The sequence below is a fragment of the Cnephaeus nilssonii genome (assembly GCF_951640355.1).
Source record: "Cnephaeus nilssonii genome assembly, chromosome: X".
Classification (NCBI taxonomy): domain Eukaryota; kingdom Metazoa; phylum Chordata; class Mammalia; order Chiroptera; family Vespertilionidae; genus Cnephaeus; species Cnephaeus nilssonii.
Window position 1 is genome coordinate 103953690 of NC_137071.1, and position 25683 is coordinate 103979372.

General features: G+C 41.3%; 1 protein-coding gene across 4 annotated transcripts in view; it reads left to right on the plus strand.

Moving 5' to 3' along the window:
- ARHGEF6 (Rac/Cdc42 guanine nucleotide exchange factor 6) overlaps positions 1 to 25683 on the plus strand; it is a 135463-nt gene that overhangs the window by 11534 nt on the left and 98246 nt on the right. Inside the window, exon 1 of one of the 4 annotated variants that reach the window (XM_079765287.1) lies at positions 6108 to 6711. The exons of 2 other annotated variants lie outside the window; for them this stretch is intronic. The gene's annotated coding sequence lies outside the window, so the exon portion shown is untranslated. Of the gene's footprint in view, positions 1 to 6107; positions 6712 to 25683 lie in introns of those variants that run through there. One more of the 4 variants, XM_079765288.1, reaches the window with a different exon arrangement.

A 25683-nucleotide genomic window follows, 5' to 3' on the forward strand; every position in this document is an offset into this window, starting at 1 on the left:
CAGCCTGCACCCTCTCCAATATGGGACCCTTCGAGGGATGTCTGACTGCCTGTTTAGGCCCGATCCAGGTAGGACAGTTGGACATCCCTCTCACAATCCAGGACTGCTGGCTCCCAACTGCTTGCCTGTCTGCCTTCCTGATTGCCCCTAACCACTTCTGCCTGCCAGCCTGATCACCCCCTAACTACTCCCCTGACAGCCTTATTGATGCCTAACTGCTCCCCTGCCAGCCTGATTGCCCCTAACTGCCCTCCCCTGCCGGCCTGGTCACCTCTAACTGCCCTCCCCTGCAGGCCTGGTTACCCCCAACTGCCCTCCCCTGCAGGCCTGTTCCCCCCCCAACTGCTCTCCCCTGCAGGCCTGGGTCCCCCCCAACTGCACTTCCCTGCAGGCCTGGTCCCCCCCAACTTCCTTCCTCTGCAGGCCTGGTACCCCAAACTACCCTCCCCTGTAGGCTTGATCGCCCCCAACTGCCCTCCCTTGCAGGCCTGGTCCCTCCCAACTGCCCTCCCCTGCTGGCCTGATCACCCACAACTGCCCTCCCTTGCAGGCCTAGTCCCTCCCAACTGTCCTCCCCTGCTGGCCATCTTGTGTTGGCCATCTTGTGTCCACATGGGGACAGGATCTTTGACCACATAGGGGCAGCCATCTTGTGTGTTGGAGTGATGGTCAATTTGCATATTACTCTTTTATTAGATAGGACAGAGGCCTGGTGCACAGGTGGGGTCTAGCTGGTTTGCCCTGAAGGGTGTCCCAGATCAGTGTGGGGGTTCCCTTGGGGCATGCGGTGGCCTGGGCAAGGGGCCTGTGGTGGTTTGCAGGCCAGCCACACCCCCGGCGACCCAAGCGGAGGCCCTGGTATCTGGGATTTATTTATCTTCTATAATTGAAACTTTGTAGCCTTCAGCGGAGCCAACCCTCCTGCTTGCTCCGTGGCCGCAGACATTTTTGTTGGGGTTTATTTATCTTCTATAATTGAAACTTTGTAACCTTGAGTGGAGGCCTGGGCGCGCCAGGATGTGCGGAAAGCTTCGCTTCCTCCATTGCCGGGGAAACCCAAGCTTCCTGCTTGCTTCGTGGCCACAGCCATCTTAGTTGTGATAATTTGCATACTCTCTCCTGATTGGCTGGTGGGCATGGCTTGTGGGTATAGCAGAGTGATGGTTAATTTGCATATATATTACTCTTTATTAAATAGGATATTGTTGTCTATATTTATTATACTGTGCATTAGATCACTATGACTCACTGCAAGTTTGTACCCTCAAACAACATCAATTTTTATCCCCTCACTTCATTCCCAGGTAACCACCATTTTACTCTCTTTTTTTTTAAAGTTTCACTTTTGTTAGATTGCACATAAGTGATATCATACCCTACTTGTCTTTCTCTGACTTATCTCACTTAGAATAATGTGCTCAAGGTCCACTCATGTTGTTGCAAATGGCAGGATGTCCATCTTTTTCATGGCTGAATAATATTCCACCATGTATACTAGTATACACCACATCTTTTTTATCCATTTATCCATTGATGGATACTAATGCCAGTTTAGATAGATTATATCTCAGGCCTAAAGTACTTTGCATGGTGCCTATTATAGGGCATGCTTAATAGATTTTTGTTGATGATATTAAACTGTTAATGTACAAAAAATACAAGAACAGGGCTTTAATATTGCCCATAACACACTATTATTTACAGAAAGAGTATCAGTGTGAAATGGTCAGTTTGGAAATGCAAAACAATGAAGCTAGATATGCAATAGCACACTGACAGTTTCAATATTGGCTGTGGGACATAGTGATCACCTTAAAGAGCTGCTGTCGTGTGACCCTCTGGGTGGCCAGTTGGCCTTTTCAAATGACCCCCATCTTTGTGTTCTCATATGGCTATAGTGTCCTAGTGTCGATCAGGGTGGCAGGGGAGTGGATCAGAGAATCACACAGCTAGCAGCTGGTCAGGTTAGTCTGCTGAAACACCTGGGAAACAAAGCACTATCTGAAGCACCTTCCCAAGGTTGACAGTATCCTCTGAAACACAATTTTGATGAAGTAAAAATCATCTATTTTTTTTCTTTTGTTGCTTGTGTTTTGGGTATTATATCTAAGAAACCATTGCTTAATAAAAGGTCATGAAGGTTTACTCCTATGTTTTCTTCTAAGAGTATTATAGTTTTAGCTCTTAAATTTATGTTTTTGATCTATTTTGAGTTAATTTTTTTTGTATGTGATGTGAGGTAGGGTTCCTAATTCATGCTTTTACCTGTGGGTATCCAGTTGTATCAACACTATTTGTTGAAAAGACTATTTATTCTTCTCCCCATTGAATCGATTAATGTAGCTTTGCAGTAAGTTTTCAAATCAGAAAGTGTGAGTTTTCCAACTTTGTTCTTCATTTTCAAAATCATTTTGGCTATTTTAAATCCCTTTTGTGCCTATATGGATTTTAGGACCTGCCTGTCCATTTCTGCAAAACAAACAAACAAACAAACAACACAAGAAAAGAAAACAAACAAAAAAAACAGCTGGAATTTTTATAGTGATTGCATTCAATCTGTATATTGCTTTGGAGAGTGTTGCCATCTTAATAATATTAAGTTTTCTGACCCATAACACAGGATGTCTTTCCATTTATTTAGGTCTTTTAAAATTTCATTCAACAATGTTGTGCAGTTTTCAGTGCACATGCCTTGTACCCCCTTGGTGATATTTAATATCTTATCCTATCTAATAAAGAGGTAATATGCAAATTGACTGTCACTCCAGCACACAAGATGGCCACCCCCATGTGGACACAAGATGGCCGACACAAGATGGCCAGCAGGGGAAGGCAGTTGTGGGTGATCACGCCAGCAGGGGAGGGCAGTTGGGAGGGACCAGGCCTGCAGGGGAGGGCAGTTAGGGGTGACCAGGCCTGCAGAGGAGTGCAGTTGGGGGGTACCAGGCCTGCAGGGGAGGGCAATTTGGGGCAACCAGGCCTGCAGGGGAGGACAGTTAGGGGCAACCAGGCCAGCATGGGAGAGCACTTGGGGGAGACCAGGCCTGCAGGGGAGGACAGTTAGGGGTGACCAGGCTGGCAGGGGAGGGCAGTGTGGGTGATCAGGCCGTCAGGGGAGGGCAGTTGGGGGCAATCAGGCCGGCAGGGGAGCAGTTAGGTGTCGATCAGGCTAGCAGGGGAGTGGTTAGGGGGTGATCAGGCTGGCAGGCAGAAGCTGTTAGGGGCAATCAGGCAGGCAGGCAGGTGAGTGGTTGGGAGCCAGCTCTCCTGGATTGTGAGAGAGATATCCCAGATTGGAGAGGGTGCCGGCTGGACTGAGGGAACCGGCCCCCCCCACCCCCCCGTGCACGAATTTCGTGCACCAGGCCTCTAGTGTGATATAATAAAATATCTTGATGGTATTTTATTCCTTGGTGGTATTTTATTCCTTTTGATGCTACTGTAAGTAGAATTGTTTTATTAATTTTATTTTTGGATTGTTCATTTTAAGTGTATAAAAATGCAATTGATTTTTGTATACTGATTTTGTATTCTTCAACTTTGCTGAACTCATTTATTAGTTATAATAGTTTTTTAGATTCTTTGTGGGTTTTTTGTCATCTGTTCATAGAGATATTTTTACTTTTCCTTTCAAATTTGAATGCTTTTTATTTCATTTTCTTCCTAATTTCCCTGGCTAGAACCTTCAGTACAATGTTGAATATAAGTGATGAGAGTGGACATCCTAGTCTTGTTTTTTATCTTAGGGGAAGTTTTCAGTCTTCCATCATTAAGTATGGCGTTAGCTGTGGGTTTTTCATAGATGCCCTTTATCAGGTTAAAGAAGTTCCCTTCTATTTTTTTTGTTTGTTTGTTTTTAATCATGAAAGGATGCTAGATTTTTTCAAAGTTCTTTTCTGCTTCTGCTAAGATGACCATTGTTTTTTTGTCCTTTATTATATTGATATGTGGTATTACATTGATTAATTTTGATATGTTAAGTCAATCTTGCATTCCCAGGATAAATCCCAGTGTGTCATCTTGGATACCCATATAGAGATTTGTGTACATCTGTGATTATTATGGAAGCATATTTGTTCATAGAAATAAAATTACTGAATCAAAATTCTATAGGTACTCTCAAATTCCCCTACAAAAATGCTATATGAAGTTCTACTCCCACCAATAGTGTAGAAAGTGCCTTCTTCCTCATGTCCCTGGCAGCCCTCCATATTATCTTTAATGTTGTTAAACTGCTGGGTGAAAATGATATTTTAATTATTGCTATATTTTGTATTTCATGATTCTCAGTGAGTTTGGACATCTTATCACTCCTTCTTATCCATTTGTATTTCTTTTTCTGTGACCCAAATATGTATATCTGTCCTATTTGTTTACAGAATAGAGAAGGCAGGGTGGACACATAGGCTGCAAGAGTAAATATTCCAGAACATATGAAAAAAATCTTCATGTCTAGGTAGAATGTTACTAATGTGATTAGGAAGTCCCTTGACAACAGTAGTCTAGCAATGGTAGTTTTGGTTTTGTTTTGCCTTTGAACTTGGTGGGGATCAGGGACATACACAGTTCTTCTGATCCTTCCGGAGTGGCCTGGATAGTTGGTACCTCTCTGATTGCATTGTTCTGTGGCTAGTTTTCCTTACAGTCAGGCTTCCCCCACCTCATTCCCAGCAGGTCCTCTTGCTTTGTCTCCTGCCACCCTTACTACCAACCCATTGCCAAGGACCTGCTACCATCTCCTATCCTGCTCCTGGGCCAAGCCTACTTTGTAAAAGGTGTTTTATTCATGAAGCATTTAATTGAATATATATGAGGCTCATTTTGTACTTCTTTCTCTCTTTCTTTCTCCCTTTCTCTCTCTCTCTCTCTCTCTCTCTCTCTCTCTCTCTCTCTCTCTCTCTTTGTCTCTCTCTCTCACCAGCTGGTGTCAGTAAGGGTTTTCTCTTTGCCCCCACCCCCTCACTGCCTCCTGTTTCCTTGACTCACTACCTCTGCCTTGTCACTGGAGCAGCATGGGTGCCTTACCCAAAGTGGGGCTTGTGGGATGGATGATTTGCTATTTCACAGGGGCTGCTCTGCAGGGAAGCAGTTTTCAAAGGAAAGCAGATTTACTAATGATCAGGAGTCAAGGCTAAATTTCCCATATAAGAGCTCTAGCTCTAAGAGAGTAGAACCTCCCTGGAGGAGTGAGGTATAAGGGCAGGCAACTACTCAGTAACTGTAATGGCTATCAGCAGACCTTCCTTCAAGCCCGGAGCCTGCCACTTGTGTGAAGTCTGAGTCCCCTTCTCTAGGCTTCTGTTGACTCATCTGTAAAATGAAGAGACTAGAGTAGAGATTGGTAATGTCTAACTGTTGGACACTATTTTTAATTGGCCCCTTTCCATCAATTTCCACTCGGCAAAACTTTGTATATTTAGCTGCTCAATTTGAACTAGTGGGAAGACTAAAGAGGATTTGTGTAAAATTTTCTTTACTGTTGAACAAATTTGACACTCTTAGTGAGTTTCATGAGTTACATTAAATGGCACCCATGACTCTGGCCATCCTAATCTTTTACCGAATGCATTGTATTTCTTTAAAAATTGAACTTCAATAATGTTGTAAATATTTTCCATCTATCATGAACCTTTTTATTCTCCCTCAAAGAGACTTTTGATTTGGGGCCTGTTATCAGAGATCCCAGGAAGGGCATCAAGGTTACATCAGGGAAGAGAGGCATTTGGAGGGCCCTTGGAGAATGCTTCCTTGCTTGGGTGTCTCCGCTGCTCACCATAGGACATGGGGTTCTGAGTGGAGTCCGGGGGTGGAGGAGGACATGGGCCACTAGAACAGGCTAGTCTGTGAGGCCAGGATTCCTGCCTGAGGTTCTGGCACTGGCCCCCCGCAGGCCAGGCGCCCACAGCCCTGAACTCGGGGTTGAAGCTGGAGGCAGCAGCATGCGCAGTGTAGCAGTTGCCGCTACACCAGAGCTTCAGCAGCTGCCGCAGCTGCTGCTGCTGCTCTGCCGTCCGCCACAGTCACTTCCAGTTCCTACTTGGGTGATCCAGGTCCGGGTCACTGCTTCCCCGCCGCTAGCCCGGCCTCTCGAGGCCTCCCTCCCTCCCAGGCAGGAGGGGGCCAGCGTGGATAGCTGAGCAGGGTCCTGAAGAGCCGCAAAGGCAGGTTCCCAGGCAGCCGATCCAGGCCAGCCGCCGCCGCCGCCCCGAGCGCCCTGGCCCGCTCACCGCCAGCGCACCCAGCCGGGCTCATCTCCCGCCACCCCCTTCCTCGCATTCGGCCCCTTGGTCCTCAGCCCACCGAGGGGCACCATTCTGGAAGCAAGAACTTGAGGGCAAGAATCTGGCTTCCCTTTAGGTTAAAAAACATAAAGGGATAAAAAAAAAATTCCTGGACCGAGAGGTTACGGGCGTGGCACAGAGTTTGGAGACTGGCGCCCCCTCCTCGCCGGCGTCTAAGAGCAAAGTTGCAGCCGCCCCTCCCCGCCCGGGGGAGCCGAGCCCAGCTCTCCAGTTTCGCCCTGGTGGCGGCTGCGCTTAGGGCAGGGTCCCAGCTCTGGCTGGGCTGAACGGTTCCCGCAGCCTTGGCACAGGTTAGCCCGCCCGCTAGCCGGCCGGGTGACTCCGGAGGACAAGCCGCTTCCAGGAGGCGGCGGCGGCACGGCTGGAGTCAGCGAGCAGCCGGAGGACAAGCGGTCAGTGGCCGAGCCAGGTGACCTGCCTGGGGGGCAGCGGGTTAGGGGAAAGGGAGAGCGCGAGGGTTCAGGGTGGTGCCCAAGGACTGCCCTTAGAGGGGAGCTGCCCTTCCACTGCCTTGGCTCCCAGCCCCAGTCTCGGGGTTCCTTCTCTGCCAAGGCCTCCCAGTGAACTGAGATCCGGGGTGCCCGGAGGGAGGGCGGGGGCTGAGGGCGCTGAGGGCGCTGAGCGAGGACGCGCCAAACTTAGGGGCGAGTTGTCCGGCTCTGGCCGCAAGGTTTGCATCAGACCAGATTCCTTCCCTACAACCCCCAACCAGGGCAAGGAGTCCACAGTACTGTTTTTTTTTGTTGTTGTTGTTGTTGTTTTTTTTTGAAAATACGAATTGGATGCCTCCCCTTTCCATCCCCAGCATCCGTACATTTGGGGATATTTTCGGCGATGAGTATACAGGTCTGTCGCAGGAAAGGTTTGTGGATGGGGAAAGACCTATACTCTACAAGACGTTCCAACCTGTCTGTAGTTATTTTCTAGTCATTAAAAAACCCAACAGGTATTTGAGCTATTCGTTTCTTATCTCTAGAGTGGAGAGCCCTTAAGTTTATCTCTGTGTCTTAAAAAATCTTATATTTGTATTTTTGGTTTGCTACTGGTTTTGGATATAGAGGTAACTCACATTACTTTTTTCTTTTCTTAATGTGTAGTGGGAATAAAAATAGAGTAAAGGAATATATTTTTCTATGCAACTGTGTATATTTTTGTCAATAAAAGCTTTACATAAACAAATTGTAGAATAGGATAAATTTCAGTTGATGTTTTGTAAAGTACTTAAAAAATTTAAAGCAACTGCTTTTCTAACTTATATTTTCTTGGCAATCCCACAATTTGTCCTTGAACTTCCTATCTTAATTTTGACATTGACCACGGTAAGAGGAGCTTCAATGACATCATTTGCTCCAGCAACAGTTCTGGTGTTCCGTGACTGAAAGCACTTCTCTCCAAAATGTAAGGCCTGGGCCTGCTCTTGTACTTCAGCTGAGGCATTTCCAGGGATTTCTCTTAAGGGAAATATTTTGCTACCTGCCTGGCGATGCTTCAGTCCCTTCTTACATAAACGAGATTCAGGCTATTGTAGTCTCCTCCAGGTGTGCTTGAAGCAGTTAATATCAGAGAGTTCTCAATCTTGAGGGGTGGTGCTGGTTGGAGTTTGGAACAAAGTAAATTTCTAGCTAGTATTCTCATCTTGCATTTCTTTGCTGCTTAATTTTTTTGGAATGCCGTCTATTTATCTGCAACTTACTGGGCATTTGTAAAGGATTCGGGAAAGATGGCATTGCTTTCATTTGACAGAGAAACAAAAGTTTAGTTCACCAAAGTCAGGCAGCTTACCAGTGGTAGTATCAAAATTCTGACCTGGATCTCCTGCTTTCAGCTCAAGGTTGTGTTTGTTTGTTTTTACTAAAACATGACATTTTATACAAAAGTATTTCATTTGGCACATGTTTTATGGATGGTATATCTTCTGAGCTACCAATTTTTTTTCTATTCTTTGTGCCAACTCACATCTTGGCCTTGTCTTTGCATAAGGCTAGCACTGTTCTTAGGAGAGAGTACAGGAGCGAAGCTTTCGAAAGGAGGGTCTGTGGTTTGCATTTCCCACGGATGGCCTCCTCTCCATTCATCTTCAGGGATAACAGGTGCTGAATAGAGTGAGTCACTAGGGCCCCAAAAATGTCTGATATTTGTCTGACATCACTAGTTCAACTATAATATTACTCCAGTCTTTACAAAGAAACTCATTCAGGAGGAGAAATTGGAGAGTATGAGTTTTGTTCATTTAAAGCAATCTGCTCATCACTGTCCATAGGGAACTTAGATATGAAAGAAGAAAAGGAGTTGAGTACCCAGCATTTCTCTACCTACTGTTTTAGGTACTGTGCTGGATGATTTATGTTATTCTATTTAATCCTCACAACAATCCCAAGAGGCAGGTGGCATTGTGCCCATTACACAGTGCTGGTTTGTGGATGATCTAGACAAATGTCTCAACTGCCAGTCTCACAGTGCCAAAATGTAATCACTGATATACACCTTACTCCAGAAATCATTCTGTTTGCCATGTGTCAGGCTGTCTCTCAAAAGGAACTGATGATAAATACAGGAACACCTAGCCCCTTGGTTTTCAGATATGGCTATAACTAGAGCATGTCTGGTGTGGTTCAGTGGTTGAGCATTGACCTATGAACCAGGAGGCCATGGTTCGATTCCCGGTCAGAGCACATGCCCACGTTTTGGGCTTGATCCTCAGTGGGGGGCTAGGGGGGCGTTGCAGGAGGCAGCCGATCAAGGATTCTCTCATCATTGATTTTTCTATCTCTCTGTCCCTCTCCCTTCCTCTCTGAAATCAATAAAAAATTATATATATGTATATATCCATATCTATATATATATTAAAAATACAAATGTTGCCCTGGCCAGTGTGGCTCAGTTAGTTGGACATAGTCCCATGCACCAAAAGATTGCTGGTTCAGTTGTTGGTCAGGGCACATGCGCAGGTTATGGGCTCTATCCCAGGTGGTGGTGGGGGGGCATGTGGGAGGCAGTTGATCCATGTTTTGCTCTCACATGGATGTCTTTCTCTCTGTCTCTTTCTCTTCCTCTCTCTAAAAACCAATTTAAAAAAATCTTTAAAAAAATGCAAATGTTGGGGAGGGCTCCCTCCCATTGAACTTCTGTGTGAATTGGTCTTCACTGAGGGCTAGGCCTTGGTATTACTTTTTATTTTAATGTTTAAGTGAACTTTATATTAAATATAACATGAATTCAGGAAATTGTACAAATCCTAAGTATACTAGTATAGTCTTATGAATCTTTACAAATTGAACATATCCATATAATAACCAGCACACCATTTAGGGAACAACATTTTTAGCACCCAGAAGCTACCCTTGTGCCCCTTTTAAGTCACTATCCCTCACCAACAGACACCACTGTCCTGACTTCTAAGACACTCAATTCTTTTTTTCTGTTTTGATATTTTATATGAGTGGAATCATACTGTATGTACTTGTTTGTATGTTATCTTTCACTCAAGGTAGCATTTTACAAGTCAGCTATGCTTTTGCAGGTAGTAGAGTTTTTTTTTTAATTGCTAGTAATATTCCATCATGTGGATGTACCATATTTTGTGTCTGCATTCACTTATTGATGGACATCTAGGTTGTTTCCAGTTTTTGGTTGCTATGAATGAAGCTACTGTGAATATCCTTGTGCATGTCTTCTGGTGCACATTTCTGTTGTAATTTATACATAGGAATGAACTGCTGGGTCATAGGGTGTGTACAAGTTTAGCTTGAGTAGGTACTGCCCAACAATTTTCCAGTGACCAGGTCTTGTTATTTATTTAATTTTTTAAAGCTCCCCAAGTGATTTTAATGTGCAGCCAGAGTTGAGAACCATTTTGATGGCTAATATAGAGTTCAGCAATATAGCAACCTCTAGTGTCTGCCACCTAGCTGAGAACAATAAAGAGATACCAGCTTTCTTCTCAGCCTCAGATCTTCTAGAAAAATCTCTGTGGGATTGGGCAGCTGTTGTTCATTTTCTCATATTCCATTGTGCCAAGGTACTTTTATTCTGTCTGCCCACTCTCACTATGGTAATCTGTGGACACATTTGTCTCTTTACCAGTCTTGGAACTTCTCAAAGGCAGGAACCAGAGCTTGATCATGCTTATAATCCCAGAACTCAGTATTAGAACATGGCATATAGCAGGTGCTCAGTAAATGTTCATTAAATGAGTGATTCATAGTATGACTGAATGGTCAGAGAAGGTTTGGGCTGCCAAAGAGATGCCACACCTTTGCACTAGGACTTATCCACTTTATTCCTAGGAGACTGCCGTAGACCCTCGCTCAGAGTCTAAATTACTTTTATTTATCTAAGCATGTTATTATGGGTACTCTCATTGCTCATCCCAAAACTGATTAGAAATAGCAAATTAGATTAGACGAGATAAGTTATGTGGAAACACTTTGTAAAGTGGAAAACAGATGTGAATAGAAACTTGTGATAAAGGGAGAAGAGAGGATCCTATAGATTAGATGAGTTGGCAATGGCAGAAAGAGTATATATCTAAATATAATATGGAAGAAGTGAAATAAACAGCACATCAAGAAAAGAGACAAAAAACTATAAAAAGCAGAAACCCAAACATATAACCATTTGGGACCTTTTGGTGTAGGGTCAGGCAACCCAATACATGTGTGGTTGATCTAGTGGCTAGAATTTGTGACTCTCCCTGTCTTGTTCTGGGTTTGATTCCTGTCAAGGAAACTTTGTTCTTGGGAAGTAGTATAGTACTGCATTGGCTAAGAGCTTGAGCTTTGGATTTGAACTGACCTGGGCTAGCCAATTATTAGGTATGCTAGGAGCCCAGCACGCAATTTGAAATCGTGCGGCACCACCCACTCTTGAGTTGCTGGTCTGGCCCTGCCTCGCTCCCCAGGCCCTGCCGCTGGTATGGCCCTGCCTCCTTCTTTGGCCCTTGAAGTAGCCACAGCCGCTGCTGATCAGGCCCTCCCCCAGCGCAAGTGCGTGGAGGCCCCCCCCCCCCACGCTGTGCACGCAACCTCCTCCTGTCTGGTCGACCCATTATGGCGTCCTAGTTAATTAGCATATTTCTCTATTTTATATATATATATATATATATATATATATATATATATATATATATATATATTCTTTTTTAATATTAGGTGTATTCTAACTTCCTTGGTGGTAGTGGTATATTATATTAGGTATATGCTACTTTATTGTTAGTTATATGCTTATTAGGTATATGCTACCTCTTAATATTAAATGAGAGAATGCAAGTAAAGCACTTAGCACAGTGCCTGGCACTGGGTAAAGCTAGTTATTAATTGGAATTTTAATATATTTCAGTAGACTGGTGTTCACAAATGATAACATTGCATTATGAAAAAAAGTTCACTCAGTACAGTTATGTTATGCAAGCTCCGTTTAAAAAGTGAGTCATGCTTTATAGAAAGATTTCCTTTTGAAATCTTAACATTAAAGAAAATTTAAATACAGGAAAGGGTAAATTGTGGACTTTGTGGAGAGATGGCTTCTCCAAGAGTTCTGAGGTTTTACACTAGTTACATTGAGAATTTAGACAGAGATGAAACAGGAAAATAAATCCAACCATATTATTTCTTAGTTCCATGCTTTATTTGGTAGAAACCGCTTCTCTTTGGAAAAACATTCTTAAAAAATAAAGTTGAAGCTAAAAACGCCCCCACATATTTTCTAATACTTAATACCCCTCTTCTGAAGACAAAACAAAGTTGATTGTTTTGGGGAATTTTAGATGAATAGTGATGGCAGGCTCTGTTCTCATGTTAACAGCAGAAATTATTCTTTACAACATTATTAACATCTTTCACTCACAAATGGAAGTGTTTTTTTTCTGGATTTGAAATTCTTAGTGCTTCACATAATAGAAAATAATTTGAATTTAAATGAGAGGATGTTGAAATGTGTTTGAAATTATTTATATGTCATATTTAATTTGTTTATATCTTGTATTTGGAAGACTATGTAAACACAGTTTAAATTTCAGTGATATTGTAGCCCAGTGATATCCATGGAACAGAGATTGGAATTTTTAACTATAATTTCTGACAATAAGCATGTAGTCTTAAGTGTTTTATGAATTGGTTATAAAAGTTCATGCTAAGTCTCCAGATGTTTGTCTTGCTGCTGTTGTCAATGCTGAGCATTGCCAATTTTTAACTGCTGAAAACAATTTGTATATTATTTTCTTTATAACAACTCAGGACTAGAAATACGTTTGGGGATCCAGTTCGAAAGAGGAACTAGAGAAGACAAAGCAACTGAATTCTTCAGAGACTATGAATTATTCAGTTGTTAACCACAGTAACTTCTTTAGCTACCATTTTGTGCTAATAATATAAACAATTTAATAGATTCCTCTTGGAATTGAAAAATCAGGAAAGCTTTCCACTTGTTCTTAGTCTATGAATAAACTAGAAGAATGTGAAAACTGAGTATTTTCAGTTTCTCATGTTTACCTGGATAGAGTGGTTTGATTTTTGTCTTTTAAAGCAAACATGTTTATTTTCTAGTCACAATAGCTTGAAATTTGAAAATACACCCCAGAGCAAGATGCATGTTATTTTAAACAATTCAACAAATTGTTTTTGTTGTTGTTTTTTTGATGATGACTGACAAAAACATTCCCCCTTACCCTTGGAAAAAAGTAATAAACCTATTGAATTGGGCATAGTTGGGGCGGGGGGGGGGAGAATAAAAATCAATTGCCTCTATACAAAAAAAAAACATAGTATATAACACTTGAAAATGAAACAGGTTGTTTCTGAATAGATTGAATGTATACTGATAATACCAAAAATAATGTATTTTGTTAGAACATTTGATCAAGGAATCTTTCTGACAGAAGATGTAAAAGTTATCTTGTTTTAAATCTAACTCTCTAATTTAAAAAAATTATTTTTATTGTTTACTTTCAGAGAGTAAGGGAGAGGGAGAGAAACATAGAAACATGAATGATGAGAGAGAATCATTGATTGGCTGTCTCCTGCATGCCCTCTGCTGGGGATTGAGCCTGCAACCTGGGTATGTGCCCTTGACTGGAATTGAACCCGGGACCCTTCAGTCTGCAGGCCAATGTTCTATCCACTGAGCCAAACCGGCCAGGGCAATAACTTTATTGTTGAAAGTATTACAGACGTTCCCCCTTTTACCCCCATTGATCCCCTCCACCCCATTCCCACCCTCCCTCAGGCCTTCATGTTGATTCTAATCCAGGCTGTTTCTGGGGGCAATGGAGCACAATATAACTCTTATTAAAATCATACAATCTTGGCAAGCTATTCCCTACTCCAGCCACATTCCCCATTCTAATTTGGTCATTTGTTATTACTGAGTTCCCCCCCCTCCCCACAAGGATCTGTCAAAGAGGTAAAGAGTTGCCAGCACAGCATAAGGTATGCAAAACGATTGGTGATGACATTGGAGTGAACACCAAAAGGATGTGCAAGGTCTGGCCTTTGAATTGCAAATGAAGAAGTGTGAGGGACACTCTCCAGTTTTAGGGCCTTTGCTTACCAACTTTTTAGAGAAGATATATGTCCACTCAGTCCAGAAGCTGCTCTATATCTGGATTTCAACACTGACAGTGCCACTTCCTCTGCTGTCATCTGGGGGAAAAAAACTCATGACACCAGACATCTGTCTGATTAGCTCTAGGCTTTGTCATACCCTGGCACATTGGACCCTACCACATACAGGGCTGTGTGGATTCCGAAATGTGGATCATCTAAAATAGCATACACTCACACATCATTTCTATTTGACTTCTGGCAGAAGATTTACCTTCCTAATTAAGTTCTTCTTAGACAAATAGAGTAAAATCCCAGTTTTATACTTTCTTGGGACTTGAATATTATTACAGAGATCAGACATGTCAGTTGAGGGATTGAATAGGGCAATAGGGAAAAGAAGGAATTAAATTAAAATGAGACGTAATGCAGCTGTTTGCAAAGCAGTGAGTTATTAAGGACTTGTTTCACCGGAGACAATGACATACAGGCTTCCCTACCCCTTGGAAGCATGGACATTATTTTAAGAGCTGTCATTAAGGTGTCAAGCTCTTAATATCTTTTATGAAGAGCCCAGTCTGTGAAGCAGGCCTGTATGCTAAGGAACATTCTGTCTTGTAATTTGTCTGTTCTTGGCTAGGTCTCCAGCAAACTGGGGATATTTACCAATGATTGCTGAGAAATGTATGTAAATCAAGAAACTTATTTAGGTATAATTAATGTGCACTATCAATAGAATGTAGTATTTTGCTAAAATAGAAAATTAACCACTACTTTTGGGAAATGTATGTTGTGAATGTGTCAATAAGCATTTGTACTGTAGTATAACCAGTTTGCATTCTTTGAAGACATGCTGGTGTTTGAGAATGTGTTTCAAATTGAGAAATCTTGATTTGGGATTTAAAAAATCACCTTCAGGTGCACAAACTGTTAAACCATTGCTTCCCACTCTATTATCTAGTCCTCAGGTCACTTGTTATTTCTTATCTTACCAAAAGTCTCTCAATTTCATTGGGTTTTCAAAGTGTGAGATTTGCACATTAGGACTCTGTGACTGTGATTCTACCAGGCAGTAACTTTGCTTCCTTTTGGTGAGGTGCTTTGACAGTATTCTTAACTTCTGTCAATCATATTCTTCAAAAGGAAGAATCTATTTTACCAAGTGATGGAATATATATGAGCTCTGATTTATCAAGGTCTACCAGAAAAAAAGAGCCTTTTCCTGTCTTCCCTTCTGGGAAAGGCATGCCAAAAGGACAGGTATTTCTGTTGGAAGAAATATCTTTTTAAATTTTAGGTTGAAAGGAAAGACTGATGGCAAATACTTATTCACCATCTATATGGTAAGTGCTGTGCCTGACATTGTGGAAAGAAGCAGATGTACATGGGAAATAGTAGAATGTAACAATGTATAGCATTCTTTGAAGACATGTTAAACCATTGCTTCCCACTCTAAGGGGAAGTTAGTGGCTCCATAGTATAGAGCATAATGCAGAGTTCAGAAGAAGAGAAGCCCCCTGTGTACTGAGGTGTAGTGTTTGGGGAAAACCCCATGGAAAGGAGTGATGTAGGATGGACTCTGAAGGACATCTAGGATTCAAATAGTTGAGGGAACTTTTTCATATCACAGAGAGGCACAGGGAAGAAAGTGAAGGATTGTGGAGCAAACAAGAAGATGATGGTGAGAAATGATGGGCTTGCTAAGGGTTGGACCAAGTTGAGAAGAAATACAGATGCTAGCCTGAAGAGTGTGGACTTGAATTTGTAAGTAGTTATAGGCTTGGTTCTATTAGGCTGAGAGACATGGATATTAACTAAAAGCTCTATTCCTGATGTCACTGGCATCTGAACTCTCAAATACCCACCTTACTGTGTTTGGATTGTTTCCTAGGCACAAATCTTGTTTGTGATCAGATGGAGGAAAATTAATTAACTAATTAATTAATTAATTAACTAATGTCTGTTAGGCATTGATGGGCAATTCTGAAAATGACATAGTTTTGAAAAAAATGACTCACATATAAGCAAGGAGTGCCAAAAGTCATTGCCAGATGTATTATTGAAGGTAATCTCCAATAAAGAAAATGGTAGCTACTTTGGCACAACATCTTTCCTACCTGGATTAGCTAGTATAAGAGGGACTTTGTGCATGTGATTTATAGTCTCTTTCAAATTGCCTGCTACACCTTTCTTGCCTCTAATGAGTTAATTTGCCATATTTTCCTGTCCCATTCTGCTCTGGCTGCACCTTGGAGCTTGTTTTAGAGCATAGTATAAACAGGTGAGTATGACTTAGAGTGTTTGTCATTTAAGCTATCTTACAGTAAAACAGTACAAAAAATATAGCCTGCCCAGCCAGCATGGCTCAGTGGTTGAGCATCAACCTATGAACCAGGTCATGGTTCAATTCCCAGTTAGGGCATATGCCCGGGTTGTGGGCTTGATTCCCAGTGTTGGGGGTTCAGGAGGCAGCCAATCAATGATTCTCTATAATCATCATTGATATTTCTATCTCTCTCCCCCTCTCCCTTCCTCTCTGAAAAAAAAAATATATGTAGCCTACTCCAGCAAAGCAATAAACCCCACAATTCTTTCCAGCTCTTCTTCTCTATAATGCTTAGGTCATGGTGCTTTGTGAGATTTAAAGGAGTCTGGGACAGGCCAGCAATTGCAGACTTTGCCCATACTCGCACACAACTTTGTGAAATACATAAGCATGGAGTTTGAAGCACCTTTGGTCACCTCATGGTCACAGGGCTTAATTTTGCTGATGAGTACAAGTGTATGTTATTTTAGATAATACCTTTCCTGGAAACTTTCATGGAAATTTTTCATCCTTAATAATATATACATATATGTCTTTCAATTTATCTATTTAGGTATAATTGATATGCAATATTATATTAATTTCAACTGTGCAACATAGTGATTTGGCACTTCTATAGATTGCAAAGTGGTCACCACAATGTCCAGTTACCATATGTCACCTCACAAAGTTAATACAATATTATTGACTATATTCCCCATTCCGTACATTACCTCCCCATGACTTAATTATTTTATAACTGAAAGTATGTACTTATTAATCCCTAAGATCTTATGATTTAATCACTCATTTCACCACCCTAACCCCTTTCCTCTCTGGCATTCACCAATCTGTTCTGTGTATATATTAATCTGGGTTTTGTTTTTGTTTGTTTTGTGTTGTAGATTCCACATATAAGTGAAATCTTGTGGTATTCATCTTTCTGTGTTTGACTTATATTTTACTTAGCTCAATACCCTCAAGGCCCATCCATGTTGTCACAGAAGGAAAGATAATTCTTTTTTACTTTACTGTAGTTTCAGCAATACTTTTTCTTTAACTATGATTAATCATGTATTGGTGAGAGCATCTAAAGATTCATTAATCCATTAAATAGTTTATGAGCAACTATTATGTGACAGGCATTCTTCTAGACACTGAGGATACAAAGGTAAAGAAGTTTTTTGAAAACTGGATTTATGGGGCTTATATTCTGGGCACAATTTAATTTTCTCTGACAGTACATCCTGTTGATCAACCAATGAATGGTTATTTATCAAATGCCTCATCTATCTTACCTAATAATAGACAAACATGTAAATTGACCATACCTCCACCACGCCCACAGCCAATCAGAGTGAATATGCAAACCAACCCAACAAAAATGGTGGGTTAATTTGCATATGCAGGTGTGGAGCCGCCGGGAGGGGCAGGACGCCTGCTATGAGGGGGAGAGGGTGCAGTGGAGGGAGCTACAGGAGCGGTTCTCCGGACAGAAGCGAGGACTTGCTGGCTCCCGGACAGCAGGGGAGCAGGGACTTGCCGGCTCCCGGGTGGCTGGGAGTGAAGCCAGGGGAAGGAAGGCCTATTCTTGCATGAATATCATGCAACGGGCCTCTAGTGTTGAATATTGGGCCAGGGCTATGGGAGCAATTTGGACTTCAAAGAGTCTACCTTATAATAGTAAATCCAGGGCTAATCTTAACACCTACAGAATAAATAGAGAATATTACAGTGGTGGATGATTGAGGGCTTAAAAGTGCAGCTTTTGTACAGACTGTAAGAGTGTAACTCTTCAGAAGAAAAATATGTGACGGTAAGTCAATGGAGGACTTAGGGAAGACTGCAGATGAAACTGCCAGAGAAGCTTCTGCTTAAACTTTAAGCCTTAAAGCAACTGGGAGGGGTTCCTTTTTTTCTTTCTTTTTTTAAAAAAATATTTTTATTGATTTCAGAGAGGAAGGAAGAGGGAGAGAGAGATAGAAACATCAATGATGAGAGAGAATAATTGATTGGCTGCCTCCTGCATGACCCACACTGGGGTTCGAGCCTGCAACCCAGGTATGTGCCCTTGACCAGAATCGAGCCCAGGACCCTTCAGTCCTTAGGCCGATGCTCTATCCACTGAGCCAGAATGGCTAGGGCGGGTTTCTTTATTTCATTGCTCTCCTCCTGCCTTAATTTTGTGTGGAGTTCATTTAACACCAGTCTCTCCTGTATGCGGATGTCACAGTGAAGCAGTTGCTTCTGCTAGACTTTCAGGCTCTTACCATAAATTATAACAGGTTCTTAGGAAAGCACGGGCTGCAGGAGCCTTCTTCACAGCTGAGTCTCCCCCTTAACTGCCTGGACTGTTACATATGCAGGGGCTGTCAACTATTATAATTTATGAGGATATTCTCATAGTCTTCATATGTATTATTTGGTTCTCTCATCACAAGGAGTTCTAAAATAAATAGCATTTGGAATGTCTATGGTATTTGTTCATCCTTTATGTGACAGGACAAGGAAAAACTATGAAGGATGTGGACATTGATTTGGGACCACACATTCAGGCATTATTCAATGTAAAAATGGATTATTTTCCAAAAGATCATTTGTAAGTTATTGTTGGGAACACAGAAAACATTTTTCGATAAAAACTAGGTTCTACACAATGATTGTGTGTTCTGGCTGGCTCACAACAGCCTGCTTAATAACTAATGTGGCTGACTTTAGAACTCTCAGAGACTAAGTAGCAGGTGTGATGCTATGTCTTTGGGAAAATGTTTTCTGCATTCCAATTTGGAACACTAGAAAATAAGTCCCTTTTTTTGAAGGGGTGGTGGGGTAAGGGGCTTGAGGAGGACATCCCCAGGTCTGGCACACAGATGCTCTAGCAGCTGGAGCATCACTCAAAACTGGCAGCCAGTATGGCTCCTGCAAAGGCTCTAGTGACAGGAGCACAGGAGGAGGGGGCGTGGGCAGGCCATATTGGCTGGCTGGCTGACAGGAAGCAGGGTCTAGGCCTCCCACTTCTTATCGTTGGCTTGGCAAGCATTATTGATAGGAGAGGTTTTATCTTTCCCTTTCCTTTAAGTCTATTCTCTTTTTGGTCAGATTATCCAAAGCCAGTTGTTCTCTCTCTTTCTCCTTAATCCTGTGACTGTCCCCACCAAGATGCCTGTATCATTCCTCATTCATTCTCCTCTTTCCTGAACACTTAATATTCAACTAAAGATGAATCTCTGTTGTGGAGAAAATGTTTTTCTCCTAAAGGACTGTAGCAAGGAAGGATGGAAGTAAAAGTGTGTGAAATATTGATGTTAGTGATGCTGAGGAAGTGGATTTGGTGACTTTGCAATGAGGAGTGAGCAGTGAGGGATTACCCTTGGATCTTTGTTCCTGTCATAGGAACTCTATGGAGCTGAACTGCCTTGTTCTGGATTCTATGAGGTCCAAGTAATCTAGAAGCCCATGATAATTATGTAGTGATTATATATAAAGCCACAGAGACAAAAGAACATAGATGGTTAAACCTGCCTACAATAACAGCCCAAGTCCCACCAGGCAGTACCAGCAAGATTGAGCCAGGATTTATAATTAGGTCATTTTAAAATTACATTTAAAAAAAGTAAACTTATAAACAAACAACAATTATGGTAGGCTGTGCTACCCCAGACTCCCTTTGCTTTGATTCTATATTATCCAACAAATTTTTAATTCTAATTTGGCTTTCCACATAGAATTCTCTATTGGGAGAGAGTGATCTGGTCATAAAATGGGAATGTTTAATATTCATAATGCTTCATTTTAAAGTAAAAATTAACAAATTGGCATTTTTGTTTATGCATTGACCTTTTATGAACTTGGATGGTGTGAGTCCATCCTCAAGAGTCTTGAGAACTGAAGATCAGATTCTGGACCTTGGGCACAGAGCCAAGATGCTGCCTTTCAGAGTTCTTATTTAGATGATGGTCCAGCACATCTCTCACTCTCCACATGGGAAACAGAGCCACAAAAAAACTGACGTTGCTTTCCTAAGTCCTCACAACTACTCAGCAGTGACAAATCTCAGATTGGAGTCAAGGTCTTCTGACCCTTGCACCAGTGCTATCTTCAGTTCATCGATGTTTTTGCAACCACATGCACAAGTCAGATCTTGTTTCCTAAACTGCTGAAATGGAGAGAAAGGAAGGAAATAAGAGAGGAGTAGAAAGCAGGGTTTGCTCTCTTAACTTAGCTCCACATCAAATAGGAACAGTTATTATTTAAAACCAGGCAGGTACAAATGCCATCCACTGCATTCTAGTAAGTGGAATATCAGTGCCTAGTTGAATCTAATTTCTGAGCTTAGAGCATTATTTGTTGCTGACTTTGTGACTACTTTTCATAGGGGCTATGTGGAAGCATCCCAGGTTGCATTCACAGAGCCAAGAGCAGTACCACCCAGTGAAATATGACTAAGCAGCTCAGATTTTCTTGCTCTGTTGCACTATGTAATGACATTTCCTCCAAAGTTCAGGGGTTAACAGAAGCAGCTTGTTCAGTTGTGAGAATTAGAAAATGTGATTCAAGATGGGCTAAGTTAATTTAAGATTTTATTCAGCAAGAACAATAAGAACAAGTGAGAGATGGAATGCTCCTAAAATATTTGGAATTTTTTTAATTGGCCTGAAACATAAGCTATGCCCATGTGGTTCCACAGAATCCCTTCCTTTTCGGTTGATTGGATTTAACAATTGAGTGATGGAGCCTATTGTGATCACTTCAAACCCTAAATTAACTTTAAATGGAAGTCGATTGAGTGGGACTGAAGCCTCATGACATTAAAGACATTACCCAGTTCTGAACCAGTATACAGTATGGCTTCTCTTAGCATAGGTGTGGCTAGGGCTATGACTGTTAACTTAGGTGGTTAGAGCATGATGCCAAGGAATGGTTTAGCTTGGTCCTATAACCATGGGCTGGACCCCCACCCTAACAACACCTCACAAATATGGATGGTGGCTTACAAGGTGGAACCCAATGAACAAATAAGAGTAGCTCAGTGCATCCCTTCCCCACTTCTGGCAAAAGGTAGCTGCTGGGTCAGGACCACCTTGAAATGAAAAGTATTGCACAGGAATTAGGGAAGACCACTGTGGAAAAAAGTCTTGTCATATGGGATATTTTCTCTTTGCCATGGTTTATTGAATTAGTCATGTTAGAGGTTGTAACAAACTTACTGCAGATAATACAGATGCAGCAAAGGATTTTTTTGTATGTACAAACCCATGGATTTCTTTTTCATTTTTTAAAATAGCTCATGAAAACATAAGTATGCATGCAGGACTAAAACGTCCTTCACAACCCTTTCTAGTGTATATTTATTGATTCCATCACTTTCTTGCTTTGTGACTTAAGTACTCTGAATCTCAATTTACTCATTTATAAAATGGGGGAAATAATTGTACCTACAATACAGGCTTACTGGGAGAATCAAGTGCAATGATGAGTATCTATCTATCTATCTATCTATCTATCTATCTATCTATCTATCCATCCATCCATCCTCATCAAACATGGTGTCAGCACATAGCAAGTGCTCAGTAAATCAGTAAATTGTAGCTATAAGATTAGTAAGGGAATGGAACAAGGGGTTGTGGAATTTTTTCCTCATGTGTTTCCTTGTGTTTGTCAGTTCAGGAAAAATGTAAAACAGCATACGTGTTGGAAGTGAAAACTACTTAAAAAGGATCTATTTATAAAGCATAAAAATATTAACTTCTGTGCAGTTTATACTGGCAGATCCCCAACAGTTCAGAATTAACACCTGCTGTTTAGTGGATAGAAAATAGGTTTTGCTGTCATTGTAGATGTTCAAAATGGAAAAATGTGGGGAAATACTGAAAAATTAAATGCTTTGTCTGATTTGAGCTGCTGATGTAGGATTGGACCTTAGACAGGCTATATATAAATACTTTAAAAAAATCTTCAATGAAGTTTAATCCCTGTCTCTCCTATTGCTTACCCAGAGTAGAGTAAATGTTTTTGTTGTTGCTGCTGTTATACTTGAGCTTTGCCTCATCCCATTGCAGGAGTGGGATCTTGAGACCATCTAGCGATAGTCTAAGAAGCAGTCATTTCTTTCTTGTCTGCATTATAGTCATGGTAAATGAAAGAGAGAATCTTGCTGTTCATTTGACCTTCACAGATCCAACTGGAACTAACCACCTAATTTCTGGACCAAAATAAGTATAGAGAAAGTTAGTTTCATATCATACTAAACATGCTATCAAAGTTTACACAGTATACCAGAAGAAGAGTATCATCACATGCAGCATAAATATGCAAATATGCATTACCTTTTTTATTGGAAACCTTTTTTATTTTTAAAATATTTTTATTGATATTAGAGAGGAAGGGAGAGGGAGAGAGAAAGAGAAACATCAATAATGAGGGAAATTCATTGATCGGCTGCCTCCTGCATGCCCCCTGCTGGGATCAGGCCCACACCCCGGGCATGTGCCCTTGACTGAAATCAAACCTGAACCCTTCAGTCCACAGGCCAATGTTCTATCCACTTAGCCAAACCAGCTAGGGCTAGAAACCTTTTTTTAAATCCTCACCTGAGGATACAGTTTTGTTGACTTTAGAAAGAGAGTAGAAGGGAGAGGGAGAGAGGGAGAGAGAAACATTGATCAGTTGTCTCTCACTGTGCCCTAACTGGTGATCAAACCTGCAACCTGGGTATGTGCTCTGACTGAGAATGGAACCCATAACCCTTCAGTGCATGGGATGATGCCCCAATCAACAGAGCCAGCTGGCCAGGGCTGCATTACCTTTTAACAAGTCCCAGAGTGCTTTATAGTTTGGAAAAGGGATTGGTTTTCCATTTTATATATATAAATGATTGGGCTTAGTCCTAGGCAAAGGGCCTGTACTATAATCTACTTTTCCGTGTTCTCCTTACACTCCTCTCCACATTGTGGGGTTCTCCCTTGCTTTTTCCCGGTTGGGCAGCGGTGAGCTTAGCTTTTCCCCAGTTGGGCAGCAGTGCCCTTAGCTTTTCTCCACAGCATCATCTCTAAACTTGGTCTTATGCTCCACATTTCCAGTAAGGTACAAAAGACTGATAATTAAGTTGTTGTGTTCCCTCCAAATAATATTCCCATTTTAGCAGGGGGCCAATCTCAAGTGCAATGAAGAAAGATCTGGGGTGGAATTTTCAATAGCATTCAATTTGAGGCTTGGACGGGTATGGTACAGTGGGGAGTGTTCGTGGTTATATATAATCTTCCAACTGCTCTGGAATCATAGCCCTTAGGCATTGCCTTCTCTACTAGTCCCTAGAGACCTCTTCCAACTTCTTCTGTGTAGTTCCTAGTGCTACAGAATAGGCTTGCAGTGAGAAGAACAGTGTCTGTGGGTAAACTCTAGTTTTCTAAAAAGGAAACTGTACATAGTCCAGGCAACTTCCCTCAAGCAGACACAATGACTTTTGTTGATGCATGCTTTATTTTTTCATCAGTTTATTTTTTTCCCCATTTAGTCAAGTACCAGTACAAGTGAATAATGCCAGTGTTGCCACATATGGGCAGTCAATTAACCTAGATAAGGAGCAACATAAAAAAGGGAAGGTTTTTAAAATATATATATTTTTATTGATTTCAGAGAAGAAGGGAGACAGAGATAGAAACATCAATGAGAGAGAATCACTGATCGGCTGCCTCCTGCACACCCCCTACTGGGGATTGAGCCCGCAATCCAGGAATGTGCTCTTGACCGGAATCAAACCCGGGACCCTTCAGTCCGCAGGCCAGCACTCTATCCACTGAGCCAAACCAGCTAGGGCGGGAAGAAGGTTTTTATCAGACCATTTGCTTTCATGCCTTATTTTTCAAATATTTACTTATTATTTTAGACTCTACCCATGTCCACCCAACCTACCCAACAAATGTATCCATATATACACACGTATTCACATTCTTATGAGGAATTATGAGCTAAAAACAAATGACTTTTTTTTTGCTTTGCTTTGTTACTATTTTGACATACATGTCATTATATTAGGGGAGAGTCAATAAGTCTAGAATTCCTTGGGATACTAGATACTCTTACCAGCATCTACTGGAACTTCTTCACCCAAGCTTTGACAAACTAAAACAGAATGCCTATCCATTTATTCCTGGAAAACTTTGAAATACATAGTAGCACTCAGAAATATATTTGGATTGTAATATCATAGTAATATTGGCATTGGCCCTTTACTAAAAGTATATTATGCCTCATTTTTTTCTTAAATATATTTTTATTGATTTCAGAGAGGAAGGGAGAGGGAGAGAGAGATAGAAACATCAATAATGAGAGAGAATCATTGATTGGCTGCCTCCTGCACTCCCCCTACTGGGGATCAAGCCCACAATCCAGGCATATGCCCTTGACCAGAATTGAATCTGGGACCCTTCAGTCCGCAGGCTGACGCTCTATCCACTGAGCAAAATCGGCTATGGATTAATGTCTCATTTTTGATGTGAAAGGGTTCTTTAATCATTTTAAGTTTGAACACCAAATATTGATTAAATGAATAGTTGAGCTGTGAATTCCAGAGTAGGCAGACTGCTATAAACTCATATTTGCATATATTATCTACATGAATGTCCCTTTACTTGAAAAAAAATATTCCATATATTTTTATTCTATAGATGATTTTAGATCTTCAATAATATGTACACAGAGAAGATAGGGTTAGGGTTAGGGTTAGAAAATTTTGTCTAGATATGGCTCCCAGAAAACAGGCAGATTAGAAATGGAACAAATGGCTCTACCTAATGGGAAGACAGATCCTTCAAAATGTTAGGTTCAATCATGTCCCACATGAAAAGGTACATTCTATTCTCATCACCACATTTGTATGTGGGGGGGAAGAGGGATGTAAACTCAGACATCTTGGAACAAAATGTTTTTAGTAGGTGCATTTCCATCCAGAAAGTGGGCATCTGGTTACTTACAGATGTACATATCTAGATCATTGACTGGCAGATTAATAGGTTGTGCCTGTACTTGAGACTACTTCTAGTTTCAAATACACATATGTGAGACTAAAAGAAATTTCGATACATTTTAATACATTGAATACATTTTAAAATTAGTAAATTTTCTTTAAAACAACAACTGACTGGTATCTTCACTAGGAACAGTTTAATATCAGAATTATAGTTGAGAATGGCAAAGTGAAATATTCTATTTATTTAATGTTTTGTTGCTGACAGTTGAGTAGTATCAGAAAGGCCAGAAGTCATATCCAGGAAAGTCACTTAAGGCCAGGAAGAATCTATAAGTTCAGGCAGGCAGAGGTTCAAATTCATGAAGAGGAGCTGAGAGGGTCAAGGTTAAGCAGCAGAAATCAGAAACAGGGGCTGGAAGAAAAATGCATATCTGGGTGCAACGTTTGGGCAATGTGGATTTGGGATCACAGGCTTTGGGATCCAGTGGGTGGCAGTGGGGAGGACAGAGAGCAGAGAGTAAAACACACCTGATAGTGCCCCTACTGAGTATAATGAATAAACTCTACAAA